Consider the following 20208-nt stretch of genomic DNA (forward strand, 5'->3'; position numbering starts at 1 on the left):
AATTTAAGTCGATAGGTTAATCAGTTCAAAATCGTGGGAACTATTATTAAAAACCACATTTTGAGTAAAACGAAATTTTTTATTATGTAGGAATATTATCAAAATATTTATCAGTCATTAATCAGTGAATCCTGGACCATATAATAAACCAAATAATTCTTCATAATATCGTCTTCGTGTTCCGCAAGTTCCTGTTGTTTTGCTTTTAGCTTTTAAGAAGTCATTGTTATTACGCTCGTCAAATAAAAAGCTTAAAATTGATATTTTTTTGTTCCTACTCATAAACGTATAATATTATTGAGAAATTCAAAAATAATACGAATTTTGCTTTATTATTTTCGGAGTGTAAAAAGAAAAATTTTTTAAGACCCCTAAACATATTATATTTTAAACATTTTTATTGGAGTCTCTGTTTTTTAAACAATTTGAACATGACAAGTAGTTTTGAGCTGTGGTAGTGACTAAAAGCATTTTAATAAAATATTACGTATTCTCTATATTATAAATGCGAAAGTAAGCATCTTTGATTAATTGTTTGTTTGTTACGCTTTCACGGTAAAACTAGCTAATGGTTTTTAATGAAACTGTGCAGCAATATATCTCATACTTCAGAATAACACATGGTATATAATTTTTAAAGATATATTAATAAAAATAAAATATTTAAAAATTAATTTAATTTGAAATTACTATAAATTACAGATGTCTGTAAAATTAGTCGTTTGACATTACCCTAAGTTACAGATTTTTGTAAAAATAGTCAATATAATTACGACTATTATACATTTAAAAAAATAGAAAACCACGCATATATTTTACCTGAGTAAAACAATCCTTATATATTTCGAGTGTTATAGAAAGGAGATAAGAGAGAGCAATCTTTATCAATCTTTACTTTTAAACCCAGCAAAGCGGGTGGGTATCAGTCTAGTTGAATATAAATTCAATTTAATAATGATGTATTATTTTTGTTTCAGATATTCAACATTCAACCAATACATTTGTCAAATTTTCAAGGTATGTTTGATGAAAAGTTTTAACCACTACACCTAAATATCATATGACCAAAACTACATAAACTATATGAACAAAAAGTTTAATGAAAAAAAAAGTCGAATAACTTTTTTGTATATAAAACTTTTACTTCTATTATAAAAATCGTTTCAATATCAATACATTGCCTGCATATCATAGTTTGTAATTGTTATTTTTTTTTTTTCAATTATCTATATTTGAATATTTTTATTTAAAAAAATTGTTTAAGATATTTTAATTAAAATAAGTACATTTGATATATATTGTCAATATTAATTTTATTTGGTGAAATATATATGTATACTATCGGAGCATGCTGTACCTTGGATCACAATATACATTTATTAATATTGTTGCGGATATTATTGACTCAATTGATTTGACTTCAGGCTCCACCAATTACAAGCTTGAAAAATCGCATAAAAAAAATTATTAAATTAAAATTAAATATTAGTATAATTGTTCGAAAGTTTATATATTATTTTGGACAACACTAAAATTTAATATCAAAAGAAATTTGAAATTAAAACAAAATCATTTCGTTGCCACTTTAATTCACCTGCAAACCAAACCACGCTCGGCAAACCACCGTAAACATCCGTCGTCAGTACAATAAATAGTTTCATTCTAAATACCTGTACTTCTAGCCACTCTTTTATCCATAGCTTTAATATGGTCGAGTTAGAATAAGTTTGCAGTTTATTTAGTTCTTGTGTTTTATCTTTGAATTCATCTAGCCTCTGATTCATAAACTAGCCATGTCTTTAATGGGTTCGATATTTTATTTTAGAATGTATTTTTGCGCGAGTGATTCGGTCTGCCAGTGTTTTTTTGCGAGTAAATTGTCATCGGGTACTTTGTTACACAGCCAAAGAGTAAAGAAAAACTATTTTTTACTTGAACAAAAGAGTATACGAATAATTAAATTACCCTCTCGAAAACTTTCATTGCCACCAAGTCACAGCACTTCACCTTATTATTACATTTATAATATATAATACAAATTAGTTGACCTTAACTAATATATGTAATGAAAGTAATTTCTATAAAATAACAATAGTTAATTTTTACAATTAATTAATTTCTTAGACTTTTTGTTCTATTTGTACAACAAAGCATTTTTTCAATAATTTGACTATAGTTTGAAAAAAATAACAAAAATCTGTTTCCCTTAATTATATCAGAAATTTACCTTTATTATCTGAAATAATATTTTTGCTCATATCATTTAACTATAATAATAAATTTAAGGTTTTGATGTGTTTAATCTTTATATACCTACCCATTTTAAGACATTTTTACTCCAACTTAGTGAAAAAGTGGATGACTTTAAAAGAAATAATTCCCGTTTACAATTTTATGATATCGTGGTGGAATCGTAAATGTGACAATATGACTGATTTCTGATTATACACTACTTAGAAGTATAATATTTGTGATACCATATCATATATACTAATTAATACAATTGCTTTAAAAAAGTATAATCTAAGAAAAGGAAATTGAATTATATTGGCTGAATTCTCTCTTGACCAATTCGAATATAATACCAATTCACGGGAACGAATATTAAATAAGTGAAATTTACATAATTTAAAACATCCTCCCCCAATTTTTCAGGTACGCAACCCTAAACTCGCAATGAAAACATATCTAAGAATACTCTCCATTAAATTGCCCTATTTCATAAAACCTTCTCCAAGGTGAACCGCTTTTGAGGATCATCGCTACTTTTTTATTATTCTGGGTAAGGAACCCAAAACTCGCACTTGAAACATAGCTAAGAACCCTCTCCATCGTCTCTTAGGCGCAACGATGCCACAGTCAGGTAGACTCACACCTAGCGGTCAACCTTAAAAAATCCCATATTTCGGTTTGGGGGTTAAAATAAACCAATCTAGTGTGTTAATAAAACCAATTTTCAAATGAAATATGAAATTATAACTATTAATACCATAGGTTAATTAAAAAATTCAAAAGAAAACACTGGTATTTCAAAGTTTTAAGTTTCCACTTCTGTCGGCAGCCCCAATAAGTGCGTGTAATTTTTCTATGTCAGGTACCTATTACTTCTTTCTTAAAACATTCATAAAGTATAAAGATGTCTCTGATTTATTAAGGAAGTTATAAATTTTGTTCTCAATCAAAATACTAGTTTTTATTAGAAATTAAATCATCTTGATGATTTTTATTCCCAAGGACATGACTCCGCAAATGAATCATTTATTGATTTCCTACAGATAGTAGGTTGCACATAATACAAACTTTACAACTATTGTTGTTATCTGATTACCATACAAAGCGGATGATATCAGCACCAGTTTTTCTCACGTTTTTCTTTAATTTTTTTTTGTAAATTGCGTAATTAGTATTATAAGACTAAGTATCTAGTATAAAACAAAAACGTAAATATAGTTTACGAAAATTAATTAACTTTTTGAAAAGGTACAGTTCGAAAATCATTAGTGGATTTATTCGGTGAAAGTGAAATATCGTTACCATGAGAATATTGAAATACTTTTCAAGATCTGAAAAAGTTTTTTAATAAAAATTTTCGAAACTCAAAGAATTATTACTGTGCCTGATAAATTGACATATGAAAAGATCATGTATTAGCCATTTCATTTCTCATACCTTTGAAGAAAACATATTAAAAGATGAAAATGTCAAAATTTAAACCTTTGTTAACATGCTTTTACTTGCTAGATACATCTTGATTTAGCTTCTATGTTTTGAATTTTCTATGTCTGTTGTTTAATTTAATCGCTTATTGATGAATTTTGAGACTGTGATATTATCAGAATCTTTTGGGTCATTTTCCGAAGAATTTTCAGAAATAAAATTGTTGGAGGTTCGCCATAACTAAACCAATTACAAAGTGCTGTTCTTTTGGTTGACTAACTACGATTCGTAGCTCTGTTACTACGTTATGTGAATTCTGCTTATTTTATATTAAATTTTCTCTGCCTTCAAAAAACAAAACAAACAAGTGAAAACAAAGAATTAACTGAATTAATTGTTGAAAAACCATGTATAAACAAATTTACAACCAAAGTAATAAGCGTATCTTTCTTTTCACTTCCTCAGTGGATATAGGGTAAACAATAATGTTTACACAGAAATGTTTCAAAAAAAATTTTTTAATTTTTTTATAAGACACATTTTTTGCATTTAAAGATTTGTTCTATCTCTTACTCTCACAACAAGGTGCATTCTACGGACCCAAAACCAAACTGATTCACTTTGCTAATTTTCGATTTCGACCTAACGGTTTAAGTTCTTAACACGCTATCGTGCTTAAAGACAGATAGACGGATTGACAGGCAACCGAAAATACACTTTTAAGATGATTTTATAAACACCTATACCAAAATTTTGTTCGTTTGATCAACATTACAAACATGGGACTAAATTTCGTATACCTTGATATATTTCATACATACCCACATGGTATAAAGCATATTCGTAGCGCAGGATCTTCGTTAGCTAAGCTAATTCCCCCCGAGAATGAATAAATAACACATTTTCTTTAAATTGAATATTGCATTTTTAGTTTTCCAAGAATTTGCTTGCTAACAACTGATCAAAAAATACAAAAATAATTTTGAAAACCCCTTTTTATTTGTCGATTTTTCTCATTAACGAACTTAACTTTTCAAATACCGAAGCCCTTCTTGGTCGAAGAACTTTAACGATGGACATTTTTTTTCTTTTCCTATATCCTATATCATATTTTCCTATCTATTAGGTAGGATTGATGAACATTTGAAGAAATTTTTTCAAAATTTGATCATCAGTCCAAAAGCATTAGCTTTATTTCCTTGGGAAATTAGCTAATATATAATCTATTCAGGAAATTAAACTTCAAGGTACAAAAATTGTTTATAAATTGTGTCACTATGTATAAAAAATAATAAACAAAAAAAAAAGAACGAACGTTATGCGCTCATTGAATAAAGTGGCTCACGTGCTGCCTGTTACTGCTTTTTATATTATATTATTTTTAATCGAATATTTTTAAAATTGATTGATGAAAAACATATAATTCAATTTTATAAATACATATAAATGGTGAAAAACGTGCATACAACGTGAGCAGACACGTTTGTAAGTGAATGGTCTTAGTAATACACGAGATTTGTTTTCCTTTTACAGCTATATGTACTTCGATCTATGTAGTTAAATCAATTATTTAACCGTGTAACTTATTTGAAATAGTGTTCCGTACCACAATAATGTTCCACTAGAAATTATTTAATACATCAATTTTATTCTTTCACAATTGCTTATCTTTTTTATCCTTATTTTATTCATCAGTAATTATTGTAAAAGATCCCCAAATATACCGAAAGTAAAGCTTTTTCTTGGGAAACTTTAGGCACGTGGTCTTGTACTAGTCTATTGAGTCTGACCTATGGGTCCGTAGGACCCATCTTGTAAACCGTTAGAGATAGAACAAAAGTTTAAATGTAAAAAATGTTCCTTATCAAAAAATAAACTTTTGTTTGAAACATTTTTTTGTAAACATCACTCTTTACCCACGAGGACGCTTATTAGGTGCACATTTTATAGTATGCATTAATATGGGAACATCAATGTGTATGTGTAGCTATTTAAAAGTGGATATCTTTTTTTATTTACGTGACGTCAAAAAACAAACGATTGCTTCATCAACACAGTCAATACATGGTATTTCAACAATTAACTCAGTCAATTGTTTGCTTTCACTTGTTTTTGTAGTAATTTCGCATTTAGGTCACTCTTTCACACTATGATAAAACAGATTCTCTTTTTAAATAGTGTTTTATTGGATGAATTTTATTTTTATTAATGAATTTTTATAAATTGATTAATATAAGAGTAGGTTAATCATCTCCCAAATTAGGCTTCAGGTCCGAATTTGGTTAAGCACATTTTCTTCTGTTTTTCTCAGCTTATTCAATTTTCTTACACTGTATAGAAAATCTTCGCGTGAAGATGATAAGAAAGCAAAATATGATATATTACTAGCATTACTCTGCGGTTATCGATGCAAACTGAAATTTTTTATGAACCAAAGTGCAGTTGTTTGCAAATTTTGATCTGAGTTTCTATATAAACAAATACAAATTATTTGCATATAGATAACCGCAGGATTATGCTAGGAATTTACTAAATATTTTTGTCATTTTGTCAATACCTTAAATAGTTTGTACATTTGATAAAAACTGACAAGCTTTTCTACAAGCTGCTTAAAATTCTTACGTCAGACAGTTATTTGTCGGTATATAAATTTCTTTCATTATTTATAGACTGCCGAACTAATTTTGGCATTCTGTACATGTACTCTCTCGCAAAATGATCAAATCATATAGAATCAAAGTCTAATATTAACGCCAGTATATATGTTGAATTTAAAAATAAAAGTTTCAACGCAGAAGCTTTTAGGGATTTGTTTATGTTACACACTTGATTATTGGCTTTTTTATATAAACTTTTTCATTTATAATAATATATCGAACACACCCCTTTTATTAAACAATTAATTATTATCTAATGTTATTAATTACCGTTATACATCATAATTCTGTGTAGGTGTTTTATTAAAACCACGTGATATAGAAAATATTATGTTGTCATAAAATATTTACGTTTTTTTTATTCGTTTATGTTTAGTTTATGCTTTGTCATTGAAGCTAATATTAAAAAAAAATTCACGTGAATTATTAAAAATAGATCACGTGCATTAAGATAATTATTCCAAAGCTTGTTTAATAGAAAGATTTTGAAAAAATATCACTAAATTGATCATGAACTTCACTATTTCATTATACATTCGAGCAAAGCAATTGAAATGTATAGTTCGATAGTTCACTACATGCGCAATGATTCATATTCGTACTTGATAAACTTTGAGAACTTTCTTCCTTGAAGTTGACTAAATTGATTAAAAAAAATTACTTTAACTAAATATAAATATTAAATATGCTTGTTTTTAGTAGTTTTTCGGAACATTCTCGGGAATACATTCTCTTTTTCTGAAAAATTTGTAAAAATTGTTTAAATGAATTTGAATGGGGAAAAGCTTGGATACTGGTGATGAAATTTAACTACTTTTGAGAAATCGTTTCATTTCAAAAGAAGTCATTCAATAAAGCTTCGAATTTTCGTCAGAAAAATACGCTGAAAAGGATATATAATGTACAAATGCCATATATATTGATTGTTAACTGCATCATTACGACTGTTATTTGTGATATTTTCTCCGCCCTCCAGGGTATTAGTAGCATGATTAAGCCAAAAACCATTTATCTAATTAGTAGGTACTTAGGATATGTTTTAATAGCCGATGTTGTATTGGTAACTGGCATATTATCAAAACGAATTCATGCATTGATTAACCAATCATTGTGATCAATTTTAAATTTATGATCTTAAAAGTGATTTACCAATTTTCTCCCATTATCTATTTTAAAATGCCTAAAAGCATAAAATGTCATTGAAAATACTGACTATGAACATTCCAGAGAATCACAAGAAATTGTGATTAATAATTACGCTATTAGTTTAGTTAGAAATCGCTCTTTCTTTACTTCGCAGATAAATTTATTTTTCATTTCAGAGACACAAAAATTTTAGTCAGTTTGAAAAGTATATTAAAAATTGGAATCCAACAGTTCAATGTCATTTTTTTTAATGAATAGAAAAACAGGACCTCCTCTTCCTCCTCCTTGCTCAACACAATTATTGTTCAATTAAAAATAAATTTACAAGGTGGGGCCAGCTATACCAACAAAATAAAATGATTAGGTCATGTGGAAGTTTTTGTGAATAATTACTGCTGCAATTGTATTTTTTTTTTAAATTAAATTAAAGTGTTAAATAATAATAAAAATGATTTCATTATTTTATTAATCTTATTAATTTTTGTTTAAGAGTTCACAACCTTCGACTATGATGAAGGTTGTCCGACTTTTTTTTAAATTAATTTTACACGTAGCCTTTATTGAAAAACTGTTACCTAACGGAATCTTATTGCGTATCGGCATTATTAGACGCCATCGAATCAGTGCAGTAGTATTGCATAGATGGCGCTAGTCGCTGGGTTTTTCACATAAAAAGAAAGCTCTAGTAATGAGTGATATCGAGTTATTTGCAAAGTGTGATGATTTGCGCTATCAAAAAATTGAAATTTTCAGCGTCGTGTAGGATTGAATTATCGCTGGCTTTACATTTCAACAGGAACCTGATATAAAACTCTAGGAATATATTCTGGAAATGTATTTTTGGGAAAATATGATAATATTATATAAGAAAAAAACTAAAATTCAACTCATCGACATTTGTTCAATTAATAAAGGGTTTTTCAAAAATAAACCAGTAAAGATAGATATCCTTTGTCGAAAAATTAATGAACATCAAATATTTGTTTAATGATAGTGGTTTAACTTTTAACATTAAAATTTAATTCATTAAAATAAGAATCCCTTTCAGCTTGCACAGTTAATAAATTAGAAAATTTATTGAAAAAAAAAAATTTAATAAGTTTTTCTGATGACTATATTCAATAAAAATATCAAAAAATTATTTTTGAAAAACCCTTTATTAATTGGACAAGCGTCAATTAGTTGAATTTTAGTTAGTAATTAAATTTATCAAAATAAGAGAAGAAAAGTGTCAAAACTGTCAATAATAATCATTTAACATTTTTAACACCATATGCTATATGAGTTGTTACAAAAACCAATTATTTTTAGTCAACTCGTACTAATTATTTTATTTTTACTACAAATACTTTTTTATAACTAAGTATGTATAAAATTTTATTTTTATTATTAAATTTAAAAAAAATACAATCGGATGACAAATTCATAATGTTCAAGTCCGGTACAGATGACAAATTTTCATCACGGAAAAGATGTGTGTTTGACGTTTGTTTTAATTAGTTTTAATTAAGATATATTTTCTATAAGATTAAAAATATATTTTCATTGTCTTTGGGAAGGTTGTCGAGGTAAGGGTATTATATATTTTTTCTACGCCTCTGAGATAAGTAAGTAACTCTTTTTCATACACAAAACTTTTAAATTTTCTATTTTTTTCAACAAGCCATTTTTAAACAATAAAAATCGTTTATTTTCACATTTGAGAGGAGTAGATAAGTTTTGTACGATACATGTGTGTTAACGCATTATTAAAGTAGTTCTGCGATTTTCCAAGACGTTCGTTAATAATGCAGTTATCCCACTAGTATCGTTAATTAACTATTGTCTATAATCTTCGTTTAAGAAATAATTTGGGAGACTCAATCACATTGTTTAAAATTTCTGGAGAGTTGAAATATTTTTGAATATTTTTGAATATATTTCGTACTTCGATAGTAAAATAGAAAATAAAATAACATAAAATGTACCAAAAATTTAGTTAAGTATTTACAAATAATTTTAAAAATATTGTGTAAAATCCATCCATTGGATGATGAAAACCTTAGTTTTTCACTGTTTAGAGAAATTAAAAAACGAGAAAAGATTATTCATTTACGGTGATTGTAGTTTTCTTTCAACTAGATTCAAGTTGGATGATTGAATAAATAAATGTATTAAACGGACAAAAATTTTTTTTTGGGTGGTTTGTTTTATGCAACTAAATGACAAACAAATTTTGCATTTTCTTTTATTTGTCTTTAAACTGCTGGTGAATGACAATATGAAACATGACATTTTTCTAACTAAATACGTTCAAGAAAGAACCATTGACTTTATAATTTTTATACCCTTTAGTAGAATTATCCTTTGTATTCTTTGTTATTTGCCAGTCAATGAATTTTATAATTAAATTTCATATTTTAATTACAATATCGCCGCCATGATCCATTTGTGCCCTTGTTGTATAATTTTTAGAGAGAAATTTATTACAAAACAAAAAGTTATAAACAAATTATTATCACCTCCATGCACTATTTACAATGACCCCAACATGAGAAAAATTAAAATAAAACAAATAGTTTATTACATATTAGAGAATTTTTTTTATATTTGAAACATCATTCGATAATATTGTATATGAAGCATGATATCTATCAAATCGCCCCTCTTTTTCTGAGTGATGCGTATCCAAGAGGTTCAATTTTTAATTGTCCATATAATCCTATGAAGTTAGGTGAAAGTTACTGAAGTTTTGAATTCAGCAATTCCATCTGTGCCAATAATTAATTTTTTTCTGTAGAATCAAAATTTTCATAGAAACAAGTGAAATTTATAAAATTTAAAAAACCTCCGACAAATACGATTTATTCCTTGTAAACCGATTTTTGGAAACATAACTTTAAAATGTTCTCAATCGAGTCAGTAAATACTTTAAACTTATAACACTCCTTCTTAAATCATTATCAAAATGATAGCCGAGGACATCAGATGAGATGAAAAGGATACTTATAGAGCTATCATTTTTTGGAACAAATTTTTGGAAATATTTTAGTTGAAATTGAAATATTTTAGTTGAGTTTGTTCTTTTGAATTATTGTTTTGAAATACCTAATTATTTTACCATTTCACTTTTCAAAATGAATTGAGCCAGGCTTATTTCTTTACCATTCATTTCCATAGTAATTATTTATATGTTAAAATTATACGTTATGCCTTTGAAATGATTTTGAAGATCATCGCTAATTTTTAGTTTTTTCGAGAACGGAACTCTAAGCTGGCACTTTTAGCTAGCTGGCAATAGCAAAACACTCTGCATTAAATTACCTTTCAAATGAAACCAAAAAATTAAAATCGATTCATCCGTTTAGGCGTTACGATGCCACAGACAGACAAACACACAGGCACACACACACACAGCGGTCAAACTTATAACAACCCTCTTTTAATTCGGGGGTTAAAAATAGGGTGATTTAGGAAAAATCAACGATTTTCCACGTTTTTATATAAGTTTCTGAAATCATCCTCCAAAACTATGCAATTGTTTGTTCCTCCAAAACTATGCATTTTAGGGAAAAAATACTTTGGTCAAAGGTTATCGGTTATTTCCGATCGATTAGTGTATACATAAAGGTTTTCTTATCGTTCATAGTTTTTTTAAGTTTTCATCAATGTACAATTTTCCGTGTAATATTTTATCTTTAAGGTAACAATTGTCCATTAAACAACCGTGAAAATAACCGTTAGTAAGTAAAATCAGAGTGTATTGATCCTATTAAAGAAGTAGGTGTACACAGAAAACAAAGGTGTACACAGAAAACTGTTTTTGAAAAGTAATTGTATGGGTTATATTAAAATATTGGCTTTATTCCCGTATTAAGAAATATAAAATTATTTACCTTGAATAAAAACGTATAGAATTACAAAAATTCATGTTAATAATCGATGTTTTATTTATTTTTATTAATTTACGTGTAAAAATTATGAAGATGGGTTTTATTGACTTGAAGGTTATCATTTTTAAAAAGAGTTATGACCATAATGCATTGACAACGAAATATTTAATAAATAAGCGTAAATAATATCTTAAATAATTGCTTTAATAACATGGTAAAATTGAGCACCATAAAACTTGTTTCAAGATATCGTGAATACAATATTAAAAAAATTTTCCCAGCAGGAGATTGCAAAAACGAAACCTGATTTTTATTAGTCATATTTTTATAAAACAGATTAAGAATCTTCATCCAAGGAAGATTATTCTTAACGCAAATTAAAATATATTTTAAATTAGCCCAATGGTATTGGTAAGTAGTTGTTTCTACGTAGCTTGGAACCAACTTTAGATCCGTTTTAGCTGAAATGGTTTGCTTAAAAATTGTCAAATTCTTGTTAAATAATTTTGCAAGAAGTGAAACTAAAGCATTTACCGTGTGTTTAATTTTAGTTAATATAAATATAAATAACAATATTTGGAACCGAGTGTGAAATTTAATACCTAGTTGGTCATGTAGGTAGGGAGTTCTTTTATTATACAAGTAGCATGTTTGTTATTCTTTTTATACCATGTATATAAAATATACCAAGGTATACTAAGTTTAGTCCCAAGTTTGTAATGCTTAAAAATATTGACACTATGAACAAAATTTTGGTATAGGTGTTCATAAAGACATTTATGGTTGTCTGTCTGTCTGTCTGTCATCACGATTACTCAAAAACGAAAAGAGATGTCAAGCTGAAATTTTTATGACGTAAGCAGTGAAGTCGAGTTCGTAAATGAACAATAAGTCAATTGGGTGTTGAACTTGTAAACCGTAAGAGATAGAACAAAAGTGTTAATGTAAAAATGTTCCTTATAAAACAACAACTTTTGTTTGAAACACTTTTTGGTAAACATCACTATTTTCCCGTGAGAGCGCAGATTATGTGCAAATTGTATAGTATGTATTATATGGGAATATCAGTTATATATGTGTGACATATATGTATGTGTAATGTGACAGAGTAATCAACACTGTCTATATATGGTATTTCAACGATAAACTCAGTCAATTGTTTGTTTTCACTTGTTTTCGATTGTTTTTACAATTGATAAGTTCTCGTATAAATTGATCACTGAATACGCAAAATTAACTTGAACACGTAAATCGCTGTTTGCGAAAAGTGAATTAGGTATTTCGGGAAATGGAAATATGTAGTTGCACAGAAAACAGTGTAAAAAGAAAAATAATTATTCCACAATGAACACAAACACACAAATGTTATTTCTGACATGAATACACAAATGGTCTTTCTGGCGTCGAAACTATTTTCAACATTGAAAATTCAATCTTTCTACGTAGTATACTAACTAGTATCCATATATAGCCAAATGAATGTATATCAGTACAGCACCTACATATTATGTTGTTCTAAACAATTGCATTCAAAAACCCATCCTATATGAGAATGGATTAAATATTAAATACAAAATGAAATATTAAGGTTGTTGTACCATACATTGAAAGGAATTGACAAAAACAACAGTTGAAATTTCATTGCTCTTTTTTCTGTAAACAAAAAATTTTCTCTAATCAATTTTTTCATTTTAAAAGAAGTGAAATTTACAAAATTTTAAAAACCCCCAATAAATTTTTTCGAGTACGGAACCATAAATTTGCACTTGAAACATAGCTATAAACACTCTCCGTTAAATTAAATTTCTTTCAAACGAAACAAAAAAATCAAAAATGATTATTTCGTTGAAGCACTGTGATGCCACAGACAGACAGACAGACACAAACACATGCAGAGCAATCAAACAGATCACATTGCTATTACTTTTTTAGCCCCACTGCTTGGGGCTTCATTACAATGAAAGTAATGAACATACCTGCAGCTTTATAAAAAAGTAAACGATTTTAATTTTTATTAAAATGAAATTCTTTCCGGAAACTGAAAAATTAAACATCAACAAGGTAAATTTACAAAATGAAAAAAAACCCGCTACAAATCCCCGAGGATCAGCGTCTATTTTTCAGTTGTTTCGGTTACGAAACACGAAACTTGCACTTGAAACAATGCTAACACTTCCAATTAAAATATCTTTCAAATGAAAGAAAATCGGTTCTTCCGTTTATGCGCAACAATACCTCATTCAGACACACAGACATACAAAAATAGCGGTCAAACTTATAACATGCCTTTTACCAAAATTTTGTTTGTAGTATCAATATTTTTAATTGTTACATAATTGGGACTAAACTTAGTATACCTTGGTATATTTCATATATACATGGCATAAAAATATAAAGAAATTACAGGAATTATATTATATTTTTATTTTTATTAAGAAAATTGTACCTATGATATTAGAACTACCTTAAGAAAGGAGAGTATTGACATTAAAAACTATGCATGTACAGCAGGAGGCTGTATGAGCTAAATACAATTTTATAATAAATGGCGTTATGATAACACGTGAGCCTGAAAATTATTACCTCTTATTCACGTGCCTTTATAAATTAAATAAACTAGCATAAAATATTTTAATTTGAAGGTCTTTTCCACTCACAAAGTAAATGACTTGAAACACAAAAAATAAGAAAAAGGAGTTCTTTTTAAGAACACTTTTAATATTAAAAATATTTAATATACTTTTATCAATATTTATAAATATAAATAGATACAGTGACACATGTTTCGGTACATTGAACTAGTTACTTGAAATAATAATATATTCGATTAGTATATTATTAAATTATTGCAAAATAAGCATATCTTAATTCTATGATTGATATTTTTCTCACATGTGTGAAATAAAATTATTTATTTTGTCGTTGAAAAATTTATAATGTTGCACTTGCAGTCAAATCCCAAAAACTTGTTTTCTAAATTATTTAAGAAAGGTATGTCAAGTGGGTGGGTTTATGTATTTAGGTTCTATGAAACAAGTGTTTGAAACAACATTTACTTACCATTGTTTTGTCACTTTAGGGCTATTTTCAAAAATATTGCATAAGATAACGGAATGGTGAACATTTACTTTTCGTTCTCATTGTTACGCTGGTTAGTTGTACTCACAAATTTTTCTTAGAGTCAAGCATTATTTTTACGGTGGCCCGATAAGTATCCTGAATAGCCTTTTTTAACCTGATTAATTACTCCCGACGATGAAAAGAGTTGTGTATCTTCTGTTATCTATCGATTTGTGATGATAACATATTTTATTGCCTCTCTTCGTGAATTCGAATGTTTATTCGAATTTTTATATCCGATATTTGTGAATATTAATGAAGATACAAATTAGTCAATACGTCTACGAATAACGAAGCGAATGTCGAAGTATCCCGTGTAAGACTTAGGTAATTTCAGAAAAATCAATAATGTATACTTCGTGTATTCAAACTTAAAAAAGGTGCATTTACCATTTTCATTGTCAAATATTCGTACTACTCTAATCAAATTTCTTTTAACCTCTACGTTTACTCTCCTCTTGATTTAAGAGACGGTATAAGGTCGATCTTCACCCATCTGATAACAAGATAAGACATTTTTTAATGAAATTTTATTGATTTTAAAACAATATAATATCATAGTTTTGCTATCGAAAATTATTCATCAATATTTTAATTCAATTATTTTTTTCCCTGAACGGCTTTTTGTAGGCAAGTCATTACATTATTTTCGTAATTAAATTATCTTCCCTCTGATACAAATATCGATTGGTTAACAGAACGATGCGTAGTTACCTGTATTGGCACCTGTTTATATGGTATAAACAGGTCTACGATCAGTGAACCAATCAAAATTGGGATCAGAAGAAAGTAAATTTATTTTCAACATGTGAAAACAAACAATTGACTGAGTTAATTGTTGAAATACCATGCATAGTCAGTGTTGATTTCTTTATCACATAACACATACATACATGTGACACATACATAACTGATATTCAAGTATAGTACAAACTATAAAAGTTCCGCCTAATTAGCGCCCTCACGAGTAAACAGTGATGTTTACGAAAAAATGTTTTGAACAAAAGTTGTTTATTTTGATAAGGAACATTTTTTATATTTAAACTTTTGTTCTATCTCTAACGGCTTACAAGATAGGTCCTACGGACCCAAGACCCAATTGACCTATAATGCTCATTTACGAACTCGACCTCACATTTTACGTCCTGAGTGCGCTGTAAAAATTTCAGCTCGATATCTTTTTTCGTTTTTTAATTATCGTGTCCACAGACGGACGGACGGACAACCGTAAATGAACTAATTAGGTGATTCTATGAACACCTATAGCAAAATTTTGTGCGTGGCATCAATATTTTTAAGCGTTACAAACTTGGGACTAAGCTTAGTATACCTTGCATATTACATATATGCATGGTATAAAAATAATGATATTGGCTTGTCTAAAAAAAAACCTTTCATGGAAAAAATTGATTAAAATTAAGTTAATTTAAAATAACCATACGGTTTTCAATAGAAAAACTATGATAGGAGTGTTTATAAATCAATAAAACTTCACAGAAAAAATGTCTCAACTGATTATCAGATGGATGAAGTTGGACCTTATACCATCTCTTGTGCTATCTGCATATTAGTCTAGCTAATGAAGCAAAGTCCCTAGGATTCTTATTTAAAATCACGGTTTTATTGAAAAATGGCCGAGTATATTGTTTGGCCGGTATATCGTATCAACATACGAATTTTCAACTATTGATATTAAAATTTGCTTATGACTTAACGTTAGAATGCATTATTTCTGCTAATAATTTTCGCCAATGAATTTAACTCAATTTATTTATCACTGTGGTATTTGTCACTATCATGTATTTCGAACTGGACTTCTACAGAAAAAATGTCCAATTTTCACAAAAACGATACTTAAAATCAGCCCTATAAAATAATGTAATAATGTTTAAAAGTCGCTGACAGTTAAAATAACATAAAAATAATGTTTAATCATATTTAAATAAGATTTTCATATTTTATTTGGACCTTGTTAATTGCAGCGCCACATTTCAGAAAGAAGTGCACTTTATCATTTCTCTTTTAAACTGTAAAAATTGAAAATACAACAGAAAAATTCAACTTTACAATTAAAGTTCTTAATTACAACAGAATTACCGAATCAAATATGATAATAATTATATTCCACCGTAACTATGTATTTATACATTTTTTGTGTTTATGCATTTTTGCCAATCAGAATAAGTTTTAAGGTAATACAACCGGTTCGTTAAAATATTAAAAAAATTATTGTAATGTTTTTGAAAAAATCTTTTATTCATAATATATTTTTTGTGATCTAATTTTCTTTTGAAAGGACCTGTCACACTGTTTGAAAAACCAGAATTATTGATTTAAATTGTATGAAAATAATTCATTTTTTTTTAACTTAAATTTGTCAATTTAAAATTTTTAATGATCAATGGAATTAACTAGAACTTTTATAAAAATAGAAGTTTACCTTTAAAAAATAATTTTCATTTTGTAGGTGTATTAAACATTTTTTTTTAAATTCGAATTGAATACAAATTACAATTTTTTATCATTTTTATCATTAATTATAAAAATTTTCTTGAATACATTTTGATTTTAAATTTACCTTCTTGTCAATCAAGTACGTTTATTTTATTATATCGTTTCCAATCATAGGAAAGACTTCGGAGCTATTCAAAGTTTAAGTATTCTTTTTAATTTTACGTGCGTTTAAAACTTTCGAAAGTGGAGACCTTTGTGGGAAAGTGCTTTGTTCGAATATAAATATGTAAGTAGGCAAGCTTTTACTTAATTACAAGCATGAATAGTTTTGAAAATAATTACATAGAACTTTTGAGTTTTTGAAGACTGCATCAGTTACTTGAATGCTCCTCCAGAAGAAGCTTTACCTTTTTATTTTCATGACCAATTGCCAATTTCATATTAACTAAAAATTGTAAATGTCTTCCCCTGATTCTCACATAAATTAAAAGTGGTTATTCAACAAGTGAAGCCAAGTGGCACGGTTGGTTGAAGCGTAATTATGTATGCGGTATGCCTTGGGTGGCGGGTTCGATTCCAACGTCACAACAAAACTTTATTTATTTACTAGTAATAATGGGCTGGAGTAGGCATGAAGGAGCTGTATGCAGCCTCTCCAAATAATTGAGAAGCTGAAATTTTCAACGGAAAGTTGGCAAAGCACATATATGGTATCACAATCGGACAAAGTGTGCCCGTCGTGGACAGCCAATATAACCTTACCTGTTAGTCTTAAAATATCGTTATAAAAATTCTCTTACTGAAAACAGACTGATGTAATATTTTGCAAGGGGGTATTAACAACGCCACTGATTTTTATACTCACATTTGTAATATTTAAGAAAATGAAATGATGGATGAAGTATTTCATCCGATTAAAAAGCACTCATTAAATAGTGTTTTAAGTTGAACATAATTAATAAGTAAGTACCATTTTCAGAATTTACTTAACAAAATTAAAGCTTGCTAAATTAAGATCGATTCCTAGTTGTTGTTAGAAAGGTGTCGAAATTTAAATTACTCAATTTACTCAGGCTTCCTTACTCAATGATGTTTTTTTGTAAATATATGTCCTCTGCAGCAGTACATAAAAAATAGGTATTATTTACAAATTTGCTTTCCTGAATTTCAATATAAAAACCAATTTGATTTACTTTTGTAAAGTGCCAGTTTTTTCTTATCTTATGTATGCCATTTTGGGCTAGCTCATGTAGGTGACACCATCTCTTTCTTCAACTCTTCTTGTATCTACAGGTGTATTCGAATGATAAGTGTTTACCACTTTCAATTTATTTTTTAAATTTTGGTTTCAGCTGGAAGTAATATTAAAAAATAGTAAAAAACTAACAATATTTATACCATATACTATTACCACCATAATTTCACTACCTAAGATGTATGTAAATAAATATACTAGGCTCATGTGAGTAAATTCTTGATTGTGAGTACAGAATTTTGGAGTTTTATACATACTTTTCGTAAAAGCATCTAATTTAACTTTTGAAATAATTTATTAATTTTTTTTAGAGAGATTGTTTGATCATTTTAAAAATGATTTCTATATAATTTGTGAAAATATGTTCATTTCTTTTAAGTCTCCCAAATATATTGTTTATTTGCTCTATAGATGGCAAAAATACTGTATTAGTCTATAGTAAAAAAATTTTAGTTTCGTGCCTCCTGTTATTTATAATTTATTGGTAATTGATTCACTCTCGTACATAAATAATGAAATCACGAAATAATAAATAATTTATTACGATTAAAAGGCTTTCATTTAAATATAAAAATAAAAAACAGAAGTCTTTTTTATTGACATTTCTAATTATGTAATTATATATATACATACAAAAAAAAAACAAGAATCAATCAAGAAACATTTTAAGAATGTAATGTAACAAAATTAAATTATTTTTAATCCACACCCAACAAAATATTTTCAATAACAATATAATTATTACAAATTAGAATTAAAAAAGAATTAAAAAACACGTGTATGGACTTAAAAAGTAAAGTTAAACATTAAGGTTATTATAACATATTTATACCTATCTAATACTTTCATATTATTACCTGTCTAATACTGGAACATAAATAAATATACATTATTTAAATCAATTGAGGGTGGAGAATTTAAATTTAATCAAGTATGCATGTAATTTCTGTCGCCCTAAAGGCTTCGTTTAAAATATCCAGTAGATAGAATATTCATTTTCCTCAGGATAAAATGACGTCTGTTGCACTGTTAGAAAATTTCTTTCAACATTCTTTAACCCTGTTGAGGAATTTTATATTAAAATAACTTTCTAGTAGGGGGTAAAAATTCTAGTTTGGTGGTCACCGTGGTTTGGATTGTCACCTCAAAAGCGACATGCTACGTGAAATACATACCGCGTTGAAAACAACAGTTCATGACAGATGATACAGTTAAATATGAGTGATAATGATAAAAATAATGGCGATAATTTAAAATTTGAATAAAAAATAATAACATGCACTTGCGCTCTATATTCTAGCTTAGAAACTTAAGTTGTACTATGTACAAAATATCGATAAATTGTTCGTCACGTTTTTTTTGCAGGCCTGAATTTGACTATTGAAGTTGTCCTGTTTTTACACTATTTCTATGACTTGAATTATGCGTTGAATATTTAGATAAAGTGTTTGTATATTATTCACTCCAAATATTCTCTTTTAGATAAATTATGATTAAAATAAATAAAAAAATTGATGATCGAAATTTTGACAAAATTTGGTTGTAGTTTTGTTAAAGAAATCAATCGTGTTTAGCAGTGTTTATTTTTTATTGAAATTCAGTATCATTCTTATTGGAAGACCCTATACGTACTTATGTGTGGGATAAGATGGCCACTTATACAATGTTAATTCTGCGTATTTTGTAATATTCATTCTCAGTAAGACTTCGGTTTCCAAAGAATGGTGAAAACAAAAATGACGACGAAAAATATATATACAATTGATCGTTTTGAAAACGGCTAAAGATATCCAAATTGTTAACTCTACTCCCGATTTTCGGGAAAATGGCTGAAGAAAGCAAAATGTTTATTTTTTTTAGGGTTTAAAAAATTTTTGACAATTTTTTTTGAAAACTATTTTTTATCAAGTTTATGGTCTCCGAAATATTGGCCAAAAATCGTTTTTTATGTACACATAGTGTTAATTAACGCAACTCCAGCTTTTTTGAGACTGGGTGTTAGTAGAATTTTAAATTAGATGTCGAAACCTTCCTTTTTTTTGCCTTT

At 27.8% G+C, this 20208-nt stretch overlaps 1 long non-coding RNA gene across 1 annotated transcript in view; it reads left to right on the forward strand.

Annotated features, from left to right (window-relative positions):
* Window positions 1–20208, forward strand: part of LOC123293874 — a 75476-nt gene that overhangs the window by 44965 nt on the left and 10303 nt on the right. The window contains exon 2 of the long non-coding RNA XR_006535058.1: window positions 978–1017. This is a non-coding gene — a long non-coding RNA (uncharacterized LOC123293874). The remainder of the gene's footprint in view (window positions 1–977; window positions 1018–20208) is intronic.

This window comes from Chrysoperla carnea, chromosome 2 (assembly GCF_905475395.1).
Source record: "Chrysoperla carnea chromosome 2, inChrCarn1.1, whole genome shotgun sequence".
In the NCBI taxonomy this organism is placed as follows: domain Eukaryota; kingdom Metazoa; phylum Arthropoda; class Insecta; order Neuroptera; family Chrysopidae; genus Chrysoperla; species Chrysoperla carnea.